We start from the raw sequence: 14,864 nt of genomic DNA on the forward strand, positions 1-14,864 counted from the left end.
GTGTACGTGCATTTGCCCTTGATTTTTTTTTTTTAACAGCATCTGGATCCATGCAGTCTATGCTACAAAAAGCCAGATCAAATCTTGTCAGCAGCACGTCTCCCTCTTCATCTGGGATTGCTGCTTTTTTTTTTCATACCTCTCATCATGTTGTGAACACTTGGGTTTGGAGGCAGCTTTCACTCATGTAAATGATGTTTACTCGTTCAGCACAGAGCATTGTGAATTGCATAAAATAACGCTGCAACTTCAGTTGAGTTTGTTAAGTAAGCTATTGGTTTATTAAGTTTGGTAGTTATTAAGTTGTTTAATAAACTTCAGTTTTTTAACTTTGGTAGGAGTCTCTGTTTCCTCTTAGAAGAGTCAGGTTTCATTCTGACTGCTGGTGTCATGCCTTTGTCACCAGAAAAGATTTGTCAGAGTAAACTGAAAGGAGAGAAAAAAAATGAAAGTATCTCTCATCTCATCTGGTTAAGGAACATCCCCTGCAGGCACTCAGGACAACTGCAGGTTCGCCTTGGCCAAAAGGAATAGTGATCATGTTTAAGCGTTAGTGTGTGTGATCGGGAGGAATGGAAAAAGAAAAGCTGCTGGGATAAGAAAATATTAATTTCCTTAAGGGAAAAAAAGCTCTAAGGTAAAAAAAGAAAATTAAATTGAGATAGTGAAAACCCACCACGGGCCACTGCATGATAGTCCACAGGCCACGTCTCCCAAGCAGATCGATGCTCTTTTGCGACGTGAAGCCTGAACAATTCCTCCTGCTCAGCAGCCCATGTGTTTGCTCTGCTTTTCATAGGTTCCCACCTCACAGCAAGATCAATTGCCACTACTTACGTTCTTTTTAAACCTATTTCCATTAGCTTATAGCAATGCACACGTCTCACTTGCAAGCACCATGAGACCCCCCGCTGCCCCAGCCGCAGCAGCTCTCTCCTCGGGGAGGTCTAAGAAAGTGGCAGCCAGGGAGATGCGAAGGCTGCCCTGGCACAGGGATCACATAAAACAAACTTTGTCGCTGGAAGCTGGAACCCTGAAGAAAAACTTGGAAGTGTAACCCCTTCCATGGCCTCTGCTGGGGACAAAGCCAGTGGTGGTACCCTGTGGTGCTGTCTCTGTTGTCCCTACGGAGAGGTCATCCCTGCATAGCCTGCTGCTGGGGACAATAAATAAGAGTCGTTCTTGCCTTGGAAGATTTGCTGGAGGAACTGTTGGAGACCAACGCTCTGTTTCACAGAGCCACGGAAGACCAGATATAAATATTTGCCCTCCTCCCTTGGGAGGGAATTGTCTGTCGCACACTCAATCCCCCTTGCCAGGAAAAGCTGTGGCTGCCCCATCCCAGAGCTCTGCCTCATGTTGGCTTTCCTGGCCAGGTGCCCGAGCGGTCACACAGTGGGAGTGACTGTGTAGCCATTTGGTTGACATCAAACATCCCCACTGGCTACACCCCTGTCCAAAAAAGACCTGCAGAGTTGCCTGGCTGGCAACCGCCTTCCCCCGAAGAGTGAATCTTAAGCGTTGGAACAAATTTGAATTTCTGAGAAATACAAATAGCCACAGATGCATTCATTTTGAATGCGGTCCCAGCAACCTCAGAGGTATTTCTGAAATTAAATGTGGGGAAAGGAGGAATAGTGGTTTATTTACCCCTTTTCCCCCTCAAGTTTGTTTACCTTTTTTCCCCTGGGGTTCAAATGAGGAAGCCGCCTTGCCCTTTGTGCTAGCAAAGTCACAGAAATGCTTTCATTTACACCATAATCATGCCTGAGTGCCTCGACTAAGCGGTGCCACTTGCTCTCCTAAGAGCAAGTTATCTTGGCTTTCACTTGCCTTGGTTTATACCCCTATTGCACAAAACTACTTCGCAGGCGTTTCAGATCACCCTCAGATCGGCTGTAGTTGGGCTTCTTTACATATTTTCTTTCTGTCTTGTTTCCCACAGCACCTCAATCATCTGGTGGAATAGGAATGGGCGGGCGAAAGATGATTTTTATTTTGTTTTTTGTCCATTCCACAAAACACTTTCCCATTTCTTATTAGGTGGCATCAAGATGATTTCAAAACTTTGTTATCAAAAAAACCTGGGATTTTTTGGCTGGTGCTGGGGTGCAGGAGCTCCATTACGTGGGCTGATGCGCACACAGGTGCGCAGCGTGCAGCCGGGCGCGCGGGGCCCCTTGCACAACAGGAGGGTTTTAGAGCTCGAAAGACGGGAAGTTCGGTATCTTTGGAAATGCACGGCTGAGCATCATTTTCTTAATCAGCAGTTACAGCTGCTGTCAAACTGCCTTCCTGGTGACTCCCCGCTGATGGTGGAAGCACTTTAGGGAATATTTTGCAATACGAAGATCACCTCTTAAAGGGGAAAGCAGAGCACTTTGCCATCTTTCAGCTGTAGGGCCAAAGCCTTTTGCAGACTGGTTTTCGAGCAGTGGAAAAAATTAAATAGCCTAATAAGCAGTAGAGAAATCCTAACCTTTCTTTACTACCATTTTGTTCAGTATATATTTATGAATGATTAATTTGTGCTGAATAACTTGTACAGTATCCGTGATAGCATGACTTCCTTTAGTTTATCAAACAGGAGTGCAGTAAGCATCCTCTCCTTCCCCACCACTTTTGGCTTTTGTCACAAGGGGTGATGAAAGTATTTGAAATTTAAATAGCTACCGGTGAAGTCAGAATATTTTTTGCACATCCCACCCAAGAGTCACTGTGTAAGACATAGCCACACACTTCTAAGGGTCTGGATCATCTCAGATGGAGCCACACATTATCAGGATTACCCTTGTCTTTTCCCAGCTGCAGCTGGGCTTATTGGTCATTAAACCTCAAACTTCAGTTATGTTTAAAAACATGGCAACCCCATGCAAATACAGATGCGTGCAGTACAAAACTTTTACGGAAGGGGAAATGTCATGGGTCCCAGCAGTCAGAGACCCAACTCCTCTCCATGGATGTGCAAAAGAAATGAGGGCAGGAGGAGCATCACGGTCACGCCTTTCAGATCCAGGGACTGCTGGATGCAGGCCCAGACCTCTGAGCTGGGTGTTAGGGATAGTCATTATATATTTGCTGATGATGTTGGGGGCTAATTGTTCCAGTAAACTTGAATCTTGGTACTTTCAAGCTTTGGCAGGAATGAACTTGAATGAGATAAATGTTCTTGCACTTACAGTGTATTTTTACAATTAATTGACCAAATACTCCTGGGAAATGGGAAATCAGTTTCCTCAATTTATTGGAAAGGCAGTTAAATTGGGACTATTAGGAGGCTTAAGTAAGAGCACAGAGTAAATCGCTGCCAAATCAGATTGAGAAAAGGCAACCCAATGGTACCTGTTTGTTGGTCTGATGCTTTGCTGCCTCGATGGTGCCGTTTAGTCCAGCAGCCACAAGCAGGGACACAGCACTCGGTTGGTGCAAACCCAGGACCTCTGGCAGTGCTGGTCTGCCGCGGCCACAATCGTCACCAAGATACTTCTTCCTCCTTGGCCCCCAAAACCTGTCAGCCATTGGCTTCATCACTGTTGGCAGACAGCCCTCAATAGCTGGGATGAAGGTGGTGGGAGCTGGAGAGCCAAGAGTCCTCACTGATGGATCAGGGGATGCTAACCCTGCTATTGCTAACTCCAGGGGAGCCTGGGGCTGTGGCCTCAAAAAACACAGTTTGCCGGGCATCTGAAGGGTGGTTACATCCAGCTTTTACAAGCTACCACTTGATCTCCGTAGTAAGTATTTTTTATTCAGTGTTTCTAAGCTCCTTCACAGTAAAATGCAGAAGATGCCTCTGACAGTGCCGCAAGTATGTTGTGAGTATCTTGAGATGGCTATTGAGAAGTAGCAAAGTGCTTCCTCTTTTCAAGTAACGAAGATCAAAGCTTCCAAAGTTTAAAACGTTCACTTAAATCTTGTAAGTACCTTGAAACACCATCAGTACATGTTTTTTTGTAACCTTGCAGCCTTTTGTTTAATTTGTCATTCAGAAACACAGCTTCCATATAAATGTCATGAGGTGTAATGTTCAACTTCAGTTTAACAGGAAAAAATTGTGAGCAAATCAAATCAACAGTTATAGTTATTCCAGGTACATGAATCTGCCATGCTTCACCAGCATCTCCAAAACCACAAGTTCAGGCAACTGAAAGAAGACAAAGCATTGTCCTGGTGTCCTGGTGGACAACAGGATGACCATGAGCCAGCAATGTGCCCTTGTGAACAAGAAGGACAATGGCATCCTGGGGTGCATCAAGAAGAGTGTGGCAAGGAGGTTGAGGGAGGTCATCCTCCCCCTCTACTCTGCCCTGGTGAGGCTGCATCTGGAGTACTGTGTCCAGTTCTGGGCTCCCCGGTTCAAGAAGGACAGGCAACTGCTGGAGAGGGGACAGCAAAAGGCTACCGAGATGATTAGGGGACTGGAACACCTCTCTTATGAAGAAAGGTTGAGGGACTTGGGTCTCTTCAGTCTGGAAAAAAGACGGCTGAGGGTGGATCTTATCAATGCTTATAAATACTTAAAGGGTGGGTGTCAGGAGGATGGGGCCAGGCTCTTTTCAGTGGTGCCCAGAGACAGGACAAGAGGTAATGGGCACAAACTTGAGCATAGGAAGTTCCACCTAAACATGAGGAGGAACTTCTTTACTTTGAGGGTGGCAGAGCTCTGGAACAGGCTGCCCAGAGAGGTGGTGGAGTTTCTGTCTCTGGAGATATTCAAACCAGCCTGGACGCGTTCCTGTGCAACCTGCTCTAGGTGACCCTGCTTTGTCAGGGGGGTTGGACTGGATGATGTCCAGAGGTCCTTTCCAACCCCTATCATTCTGTGGTTCTGTGATAACAGAGACAAGTTCTTGAGCCTTCAAGTTCACAAAGTTGAGGGACTCTGGTAAGAAATCCTCCACGTTTTAGGATTTTAGTTTTGTTTTTTTTTTTCCCAGCATTTCCCCTCCAGAATGTTCCTGAGTCTTAGCAAACTTGGAAATCTTGCACCACTGATTAGCTTCTAAATTGCTTTAGACAGTTTTAAGAGTTGTAAGATTACATCAAGAGTATTGGTGTATAAGAAGAATTGCAGTTTCTCATTTCAGCCTCAAACTGGAAAAAAAAGAAAGAGAAGCTGGCATTTCTAAGGTCAGGTGTGTAAATTTTTATAAATATAAATTTGTATCTATATATATATAAATATATAAATATATATAAAAAGAAACCACATACGTAACACCCCACCAGACATTACTGCAACACAGGTAGGTACCAAAAACATCTTCAGAAATCTTGCTGTTTCATTTTAATGAGATAGAACTGCTCAAACTACACTTTCTTTCTTAGAGTTCTTGCTTCAGAATCCTCCCAGAATAAATCTTTTCTTCTTTTTTTTAATTTAAGATGTCATTCCAAATTTCGAGGAAGTATGCCTATGTCCAACCTAGCTTTACATTTTATTAAGGGACCAGCTTTTGGCTTTATTAAAGCTTTAGTAGGCAGTCCTTTGGATTGCAAAGCCCAGCAGATGCATTAACATGTCATTGAGTGCCATTATAGAAATACTTTGAATTTTCATGGCTTCACATATACTATATTTGGATACACAGCAAGGTAATTCATGTGCTGGGCAAGCACTTTTGACAAGGGGTTTGTTGGATAACAGATAACAGATCCCATCTGTACTGACATGGTTAAAATGCCAGGAGTGTGGTGTGGATGAAGCATGGTTTCAATAGTGCCAATAATTCAGCACGCAAGTTGCCCTCTTCAGGAGAGAAAGGACATACTCAAACAGAAAGATTTGAATAGGATTATTGTTTTAGGTTAATCCATTTTTAAAGCAAGTTATCAAATATTTGATTGAAGCTTTGTAGAGAAACAAAGAGCTTGATTTATGCAAGGAAGCTGACACCTCTGCCAGGAGCTGTTAAGTAGCAGGTTAGCATTGTCAGGCTAATGCAACTTAATTACGGGTACTGAAAACAAAGCATCTAGAAATGAAGTCACAACTGAACAACCACCGTGCCTACAAGTGACAGAAGTAGAATAGTTCCATCAACTTGAGCGATAAACTGAAGCCCATTCGTGAAATCAGTGGGTGTCTCGCCCGAATGAGCAGTGCAGGATTAGACTCGATTGCTCATCATGCCGGCACTAGTCAGAAACATAGAACAGATGTCAAGTAAATAGGGAAGTGTGGGACGAAACAGAAATAATTGTAAAAATGTGCCCAAGGATAAAATAAATTGATCCTAAGACACTAACAAACATTCTTGTATAAGACGAAATGAGTCTTTGTACTGAGTTGGCTTTTATTTTCTTGCTAATATTGTATAACAGAACTCCATTGGCATGATAGGAGGGGGGATAATAAAATAACTTATCAATGCACTATTAACTCTACATGCTCTTACCTAATAATAAGATATTGATGTCTCCTTTAATGCGTGTCCCATTGTTGAGAACTTTCTCATTACCCCGCAGTAGCATACACAAAATGGCTTTTTTAATATACTCATGGCCATGAACGTTTGGTGCTAAAGACTTGCTTAAATGGTCAAAGATATCCTATTTAAGAAACAGCAAACACTTACATTGCACATTACCAACATTAGAATGGAATCTCATTATCCATTAGCCAGTATTAGTGCAATTTATAACTTACTTTAGTTTGAGCTTTGCAGAATTTCTTGATCTTTGCCACATCATCAGCTGAGAATGTGGGTGCTATTTCTTTGCTCATCAGTTTGATATTATTAGCCAGCGTTATTGTCCCGGGTATTTTCCTCCAGATGCAGAGAAATGTCATGAGATTAACTATTAAACAGATGAACTATTAAATACAAACTGGACCCTTGTTTTCATGACACAAAAAGCTGCTTAGGAAAGAGAAAGTGCAAGTGGAATCAAATTCGAAGAAATTATTAGATTTATCCATTTTATTATGGCTTAGCAAGTGAAATCCACACCAAAAGAGGATTTAAAGAATTTCCAACATGAGAATTCAAAAGAACTAGAACTACGTTGTACAGCTGTATAGCACCGGGGATTTTGTTTCTTCCTTGCCCCGTGATAATGGGTGAGCTATCTGTATGGCGTGGAGCAGGGGACATCTTCTCCAAGAACATACTCTGATGTTAGGGCTTCCTTTGAAGGAAGGAAAGAGGACAACTCAGGTTTTGCTTTGTTTTCAAAAGGCTTGTCAGACACTTGAGCTTCTCCTAAACACCGATCAGACAAGCCTTGAAAACCCCACAGGGTGAGAAAAAGCAATCATCTCAGAAACCTAAATTTTAAAGCAGGAAGCAGGGCAACATCACCTTAACTTCTACTTTATGAACCTATTGATCTTTTGTAAGTTTACAGGCTTTGCAGGGACGTGCTGGTGAGACAGATGACCCTTCAGAAGGGCCGTGATAAAATGCTTTGGCGAGGGGAGAGTGCAATTGATATAAACCGTCTAGAGAAAGGAGCGAAGGCAGCCCAAGATCTGCGCGTGAGCAACATGAGCACCCCCCCAGGGCATGGCTGCGTCTCCCAGGTAAGAGGACTCGAACAGAAACTAAATCAAAAAGGAATCCAATTCCAGCTCGGGCTGCCTCTATAGGCTCCCAACAAGCTTCTGTGTTTGCTGAGCCTGCCTCAGCCATTGCAGTCAGGCAGAGCTCTCCCAGCTGCCCGGTCTGGCCCTGCCCAGGCCGGGGCTGAGCTGCGGATCCACCACAGCCGCCCAGGCCGAGGGCTCATGGAGGAGCAGGGAGACAGCCCAGGGGACGTTCAGCTGTCATGGGGCAGGGTCCGAGGCCAGGCCAGACAAAGTGGGGAAATTTGGCAATGAGGAGAGGAGGATGGGTGGACATGGTTGTCCTCAGCTCCACAGGCGATGCGACAGGCGTCCCCGCTGGCCACGGGGAGCAGCAGGCCACAGCCACCACAGGCGAGCCCTGACTCTGGCTCTAAAAAACCGGCATCTTTATTGTAATCAGTACAGAAGAAAATTACGATTAGAATTCATAGCACGCGCAACCATGCTGACGAGAAGTTTTAAACTGTTCACGGTAAAAAACAATCCCTACGATTTGATATCACGTTCACTCCGAGCCAGCCCTGACAGCCTCCATTGCCGCCGTGCCCAACCGTGCGGCCGGCCGGCAGCCCCCTGGGGAGGGGGTGCTGGGCAAAGGGACCTTGGTGCAAAGAGATTTTTATGACCGCTTATTCCTCCTGCACACCGTCCAAAAGAAACTAATTTTTCTGTAAACAGCTTTCATGCGATACTTGCAGTGTTGTAAGCAGAACTGTTCGCTCTTGGGATACGCAATTTTCGGGTATTTCCCCACTGAGGAGGAGGATGGATGGCAACCCCAGCAGCAACACTCCCACCATGGTACAGTGAGGAAAGGAGCACGCAATGGCACATAAGCTGCCCTTAAGTGAAACCAACCTTACTGCATGGGCTTCTGCATTTATTTCTCAGACAAAATTCATCCTGAAATGAAATAATATGATTTTTAGAAGCCAGAGGGGATTTCAGCCAAGAAACTAAGACAACATTCATCAGCAAAATTTGACCCAAGGTGTTATTGAGCCACTTACGCCTATGTTATATATCAGAAAAATTCTTCCCAGAGAGCCATCCTCCATAAGAGCCACTGCGTATTGCTCTGCATTTTGCAATAAGCCAAGTTCATAAATGCATTTTTAATTGATGTAATGGAAGACTTGGAATTTTTTTTGGGAAAAAAAGGACTATAATTCCTTCAATTATGCTGAAATAATTCAGATAACACCTTGAGGTAAATCAGGACATCCAGACCTGAAGAGACGTCTGCCTGGAGGTGCTCGCTCTGCATTGACCGAGAGGTGCCAGCTCCCCACCGCAGCCACACGCCCAGGACCAGCACAGGCAGTGGGCACCCAACGAGACCAGTGCCACCAGCAGAGCAGGGGAAAAATGCTGTATTAATACTTGCCATTAATACTTAGCGATTAAGAAAACCCAACAACCAGTGCATATTGCCTTTTATACAGCTGAGAGACAAAACACAGACCAAGTTACAAAAAAGCTTAAATCCAAAATAATTACATTTTGTCACAATTCCTTCCACACAGCCCAAGCTACCAAGGAAGCGAGCTGCCAGCACCCGGGGAGAGACACGATTTGCTCCACAGCTCCCTTCAATCCCAGCATGAAAATTTCCAAATGTTTGAAACAGGGAGCAACTAAATCTTTTAATGCTCTCTGAAAAGCAATCAGCTCACCGAACGCATCATTCAGCAGCCTCCAATATAAAATAATTAAACCATGAAAAGCTGCTGCAGTAATCTTACTTTAAAATCCTAAATTCCTTTACATTTTGAGGATCTGATGGCATTGACTCCAGTCAGACACACACAGACAGGGCAGAGACCGCAGGAGCTTCTCACAGCTCAGCTGAACACACCTCTTCCATTCCTTGAGCAGAGGCAGCTTAACTTTATGAAGATTTGTTGTTGCAGCAAAACTATCCAAGAGATACAACTAAATCCAAATTCATTTCATTTCCAGCCAAATTATATTTTGATGTAGGTCACTAGAAGCTAATCTTTCATCTCTGTTTTTCATACTTGAAAATGAAGAAAAAGAATTTCAGATTAAACAGCATTTATCATACTAAATAGAATTAAATCAAATGGAAAATTGCATAAAGAAACTCAGCTAAAACAATCAAACTAAAAAAGCCCTTTACCTGTGTGAATGTAATCTTTGATTTTCTCAGCAGAGAAGAAAACCTTATTATTAAGCGAACTTAAAAGGGAGCCTGGATTACCCTTTTCCCATTTCCCTGCACTTGAAGCGTCAGTCTGTCTTCACAAACAGATTTTGCTTCCTGTCTGTCAGGCAAGTTCACTTGCTTGTTCTCACATGCTGGAAAAATTCGTGTTTTCAGCATCACAGAAGCACTTAAGCTGTACAGTAAGCAGCAGACGATTTTTTTATTCATGCCTTTTTTGTAAGTTACATGCATATATACACAGACACACAGGTGCATACATGCACCTGCATTCAGTAATATAACCCAGCTTTAGCAAAAGACCGAGCTAATCAGAGGCTAGCCTGCTTTTAACAACCTTTTATTGATGCTCTCACTTTTAAAGAGCTCCCATCTGAAATAGCTTATGGTAAGTATTAAAAATGAAGAAACAGCAAAGCCTTCCAGAAGACACCCATTTAAAATGATCTGATATATTTCAGTATAATTGAAGGAATTATAGTCCTTTTTTTCCCCAAAAAAATTCCAAGTCTTCCATTACATCAATTAAAAATGCATTTATGAACTTGGCTTATTGCAAAATGCAGAGCAATACGCAGTGGCTCTTATGGAGAATGGCTCTCTGGGAAGAATTTTTCTGATATATAACATAGGCGTAAGTGGCTCAATAACACCTTGGGTCAAATTTTGCTGATGAATGTTGTCTTAGTTTCTTGGCTGAAATCCCCTCTGGCTTCTAAAAATCGTATTATTTCATTTCAGGATGAATTTTGTCTGAGAAATAAATGCAGAAGCCCACGCAGTAAGGTTGGTTTCACACAGAACTTGAGAAATGCTAAGGTTTAGGGTCCAAGGCAACATTTACTTTGTTCCTTGGTATTTGGGCATGTTTCCTTTAGATCCCCATGAATGAGCAGGTGCAAACTGCATCCCTTGAGAATTGGGAGGGCTTTTTTTTTTTTTAACCCAGTCAGAAAGAAGTGTCCCCTAATTCAAGGTGCTCCACAGGTTATTGCATGAATCTCAAGCTCCGTAAGTACCAACAGAAAGTTGTAACACCTTGGAAAAGCATGCAAGAACAAAAATACCAGCAGCAGAGTCACAGATGGTTTACAAACACAACGGGCTGATATTGTTTTAGTGGTGGCTCAGGGGGCTTCAAATTCTTCTGTTCCTAAAATCTTGATTTTTGCCTCGTGCTTCTGAATAAAACCCAACATAAGTTTCAGGTAAAATTTTGCATTTTAGCATGAAACTTTGAAATTCATTAGTGAAGACAGTGACTTTTAAATACAAAATACTACTTCTGTCCCTGAAAGCTCCTAAGATGTAAATCCCTGGAGACGGGGAAAGCAGTCCCAAGAAATGTCCCGGTGTGTCCTGTTCCCATTCCTTTGCCATGCTCTTTGCTTGGGGCTGCTGTGAGGGGGGCGATACCGAGCTGCAACCTCAGGCTCAGCCACTGCGGCTCAGCTTACGCTGGCTCTTCGTCTCTATGTTGGTCCTTTGTGTTTGGAGATGAAAGGCACAGTGTGTCAGAGAGGCCTCTCCTCTGTCTTTTAGAAACTGCCTTCTCATCTCTGGTTTTCCACAGTTCAAAAGTAAGACTTTGAAAAAGATTTCAAAGCTGCATCTTGTATATGGAAATTCACGGCTCCAGGCAGGTTCACGGTCAGCTCTGAGATTTCAACTTTAAGAGTAAGAACCTGCAGCCTAAATATAACTCCTTTTACTTGTGCTTTGCCCTTCTCTGTTTTTTCTGTTTAAAGCCATCAGTAGGAATAAGATGGCACCAATTTTCATGAATCATCTATATAGTTTTGCTTTAGGTAGGTATTTTGATGTTCTTGTAAAAACACTGGGTTAAGGAAATATGAACACAAGCCATTTGGATAAGCTACAAAAATAAAATTCCAGCTGCTAGTTATCAAATATCAGTCACATTATATATGCTTAGGAAGCAACTAAACAGTAGCTGAAGGTATCTCGGAAATACTCAGGAATGTATTCCTCCACAGGAAGGTGAGGAAGTAACCAACCCGCTTTCAGGCCAGTAGGAGCAGAAATATTGTGCCATACACTGGGCTTGGTGACGGGTTCATTTTACACATGAAGACCCCAGGGAAGAAGAATGAAAGAAACTCTGTCAACTGAAAGCTTTGTGGTCCTTAAAACAGTTCCCTGCGCTCAACAGCTGTGGGTTATTTTGTAAACGTTAGTTACGTGCTTTTGTAAGGGGATATCACCCTACAGCAAGATAGTCTGCAATGGAAGCTCAGAGGTTAAAGCTCTCAGCACAAGAGGGATGCAGCCAGCAGGAGCAGGGCAGGAAAAGGATGGGCTGCTTTGCCTGGACATACTAGCAGGGCTCCGTGTGGGACCAGAGGCAGAGACAGCCACCCACCCGCTGCAACCGCCCCGTCACCCGTGACAAGAGGCACCCAGTCAGTCTCTGTAGGCCAAAAGGTAGCAGAGGAGGGTGACAAAATGAAACGATATGCTGGTTCGGGTTTGTAGGTCAAGCTGGGAAAGCTGGATTTGTTCTGTTTGTCACTTCTTTAATTAGTGGGCTTTTTATCCTTGGCCTGCTGCGCTCCCGCTGGAGGCTCAGTTGCCAAGTCCTAGTTTTTAGCATTGCACAAGAAAAAAAAGCCAAAGTTAACGTCGGAGACCCTGTGAAATGACACTTCCTTGTTTCAATAAACCAGCTGCAGCAGAGAAGACTCAAAAAAAAAAAAGAAGAAACAATATGTGCCCTTACTTTTTTTTTTTTTTTGAAGTCAGGAAGGAAGGGTTATTGGAAAGCTTACTAGATAGGTGAGAGAGAAGTGTTTAACTACCACTGCCTTTCAGTACAGGAAGCAGAAGACAAAAACTTTCGAGAAATTAATAGTAAGGCAAGAGTAACATGGCAAGAGTCTGTGGTTACACAGACCTATGTGGGACAGATGTAGACAGAGGGCCATTCCCATCTCTACTGCAGTTTCACTGATTTGTTAGTAAAAGGAGAAATTTCAGGGCCATGAAAATGGTCAGAGGGCTGGAACACCTCTCCCTTGAAGAAAGGCTGAGAGAGTTAGGGTTGTAAGGCCTGGAGAAGAGAAGGCTGTGGACCTTATAGCGTCCTTTCAATATATAAAGGGGGCTCATAAGGAAGATGGAGAGAGGCTTTTTACCAAGGCATGTAGTGACAGGACAAGAGACAATGGTTTTAAACTTAAGAGGGTAGATTTAGATTGGATATAAAGATGACATTTTTTATGATGAGGCTGGGGGGACACAGGTACAGGTTGCCCAGAGGAGTTGTGGATGCCCCGTCATTGGAAATGTTCAAGGCCAGGTTGGATGGGGCTTTGAGCAGCCTGGTCTAGTGGGAGGTGTCCCTGCCCATGGCAGATCTAGTTGGAACTAGATGATCTTTAATGGTCCCTTCCAACCCAAACCATTCTATGGTTCTTTTTGAAGGATAAAAATACACATTGTCTTCAGGAGGAAACTGGTGGACTGCTTACAGGATGGCCTGTGCTTCATTATTCAGGACCAAAGGCTATCTGGAACTAGCATTTCGGATAGTTTCTAGCTGTCATACATTTCTCCCACTTCCAGAGCTGCAGTTAAATAAATAAGATTAGCCAAGATACATGCAGTTCTTCAGGGCTCTGCCAGTTCTGAACAGCGTCGACCCATTAGAGCTTCCTCCTGCTTTCTGTTTGCACTAATCCACCGGAAACCCAGCCCTGGAGACCTGCTTCACTGACCCCCATATTCATTAAGAATAATTGTTGATACTGTATAATGGAATAGCAGCAGCGCAATTAAAGCAGCTCCTTCTTGTGGCAGAGCTTTTATGGGATTGGCAGAGAGTCCTAATGAGATCCATGAGCCCATCTATCACCCTCTGCAGCCCCTCCAGCTGGTTTCATCTGTCGGCGGCCGTGTGCCAGTCTGACGCTGTGTGGCATGTACAAGTACTACAGCAGCCACCGCCACACAAAGCAAGAGGACACATCCCTCTGCTTCATTGCCAGGTCCTTAGACTTGGCACCTCAAATATGCTGTCTCCTTTCTCCCTGTTTTCTTTCTTTTCATTCTTCTCCCTCCTACCCCAGACTCCCTGTGAGGAATGGTTTTCATTTAATCCAAGCGTGTTTGGCAACACATTCCTTTTGTCCCGCCCAGGAGTCAAGGGCATTTTGAGGTCTCATTGAGCAATAAAGAAAGAATTGGGTCATATTTCTATGCTCACATTGTGGCGGCCTTGTTATCCATCTTGAGCTTCCCACCTTTGGAATTTGATGGTGAGAACAGGGAGAAGACACCTTCTTCTCAAAGCCGCTCTTCGTGTCAGCTTTTCATTGTGCCGAATGAAAATGAATAGCGATGCTTTTATCCTGGGAAAGGAGAAACACTGGATCCAGGCAACTGAATAAAAATATAAATACCATCAACTTTCAACAAAAGTTGATCTTCACTGAGCATGATAACCACAGGCAAGAGAAGAAAAAAAATAATCTATGTACAGAATACAATTAATCTTGAGTTTTTGCATAACCCCCAGAGCTGCCATTCCAACAGCTGCCCATAGAGGCAGAGGCAGTGGTTAGCAACGGGTGCCAAGGGAACCCTTAAAAATCTTGCTGCCATGGGAGCAAGGCTGCTACGGAGATGGTCCAGCAGCATCGAGGGCCTGGGCAAAATCACTGAGGGCAGCTGCCCAAGCAGCCCAGATTTTCTGTTCATTCTTCAATGGCAAATCCCACCATTTGCTCGTGACGTGAAACAAAGGGAGAACAGGAGAACTTCGCCCAGGTTTGCAGCTTTTGGTCACCCTGTGCACAGGAGAAAGTGGTTGCACAGGACATGTGCATCTGATGACATAAAGCATGTTTATATCTGGGCAACAGAGCATGGTGCAGAGTGCCCCGAGCTAGTGATGACCTGAGCTAGCACAGTCTACTGCAACTAAGGACTTCAGTGATTAGTCACTGGCAACATGAGACAGGACGTCAGGCTCTCTCAATATCCTGAATCCCATAGCAACTCGACTCAAGGACAGGAGCCCCAGCGAGAGCGAGAACAGGGTACATTCACACCTAACAGATCTAGGGGAGGTCTAATTAGCAAATT

This window comes from Larus michahellis, chromosome 2 (genome assembly GCF_964199755.1).
Source record: "Larus michahellis chromosome 2, bLarMic1.1, whole genome shotgun sequence".
Lineage (NCBI taxonomy): Eukaryota > Metazoa > Chordata > Aves > Charadriiformes > Laridae > Larus > Larus michahellis.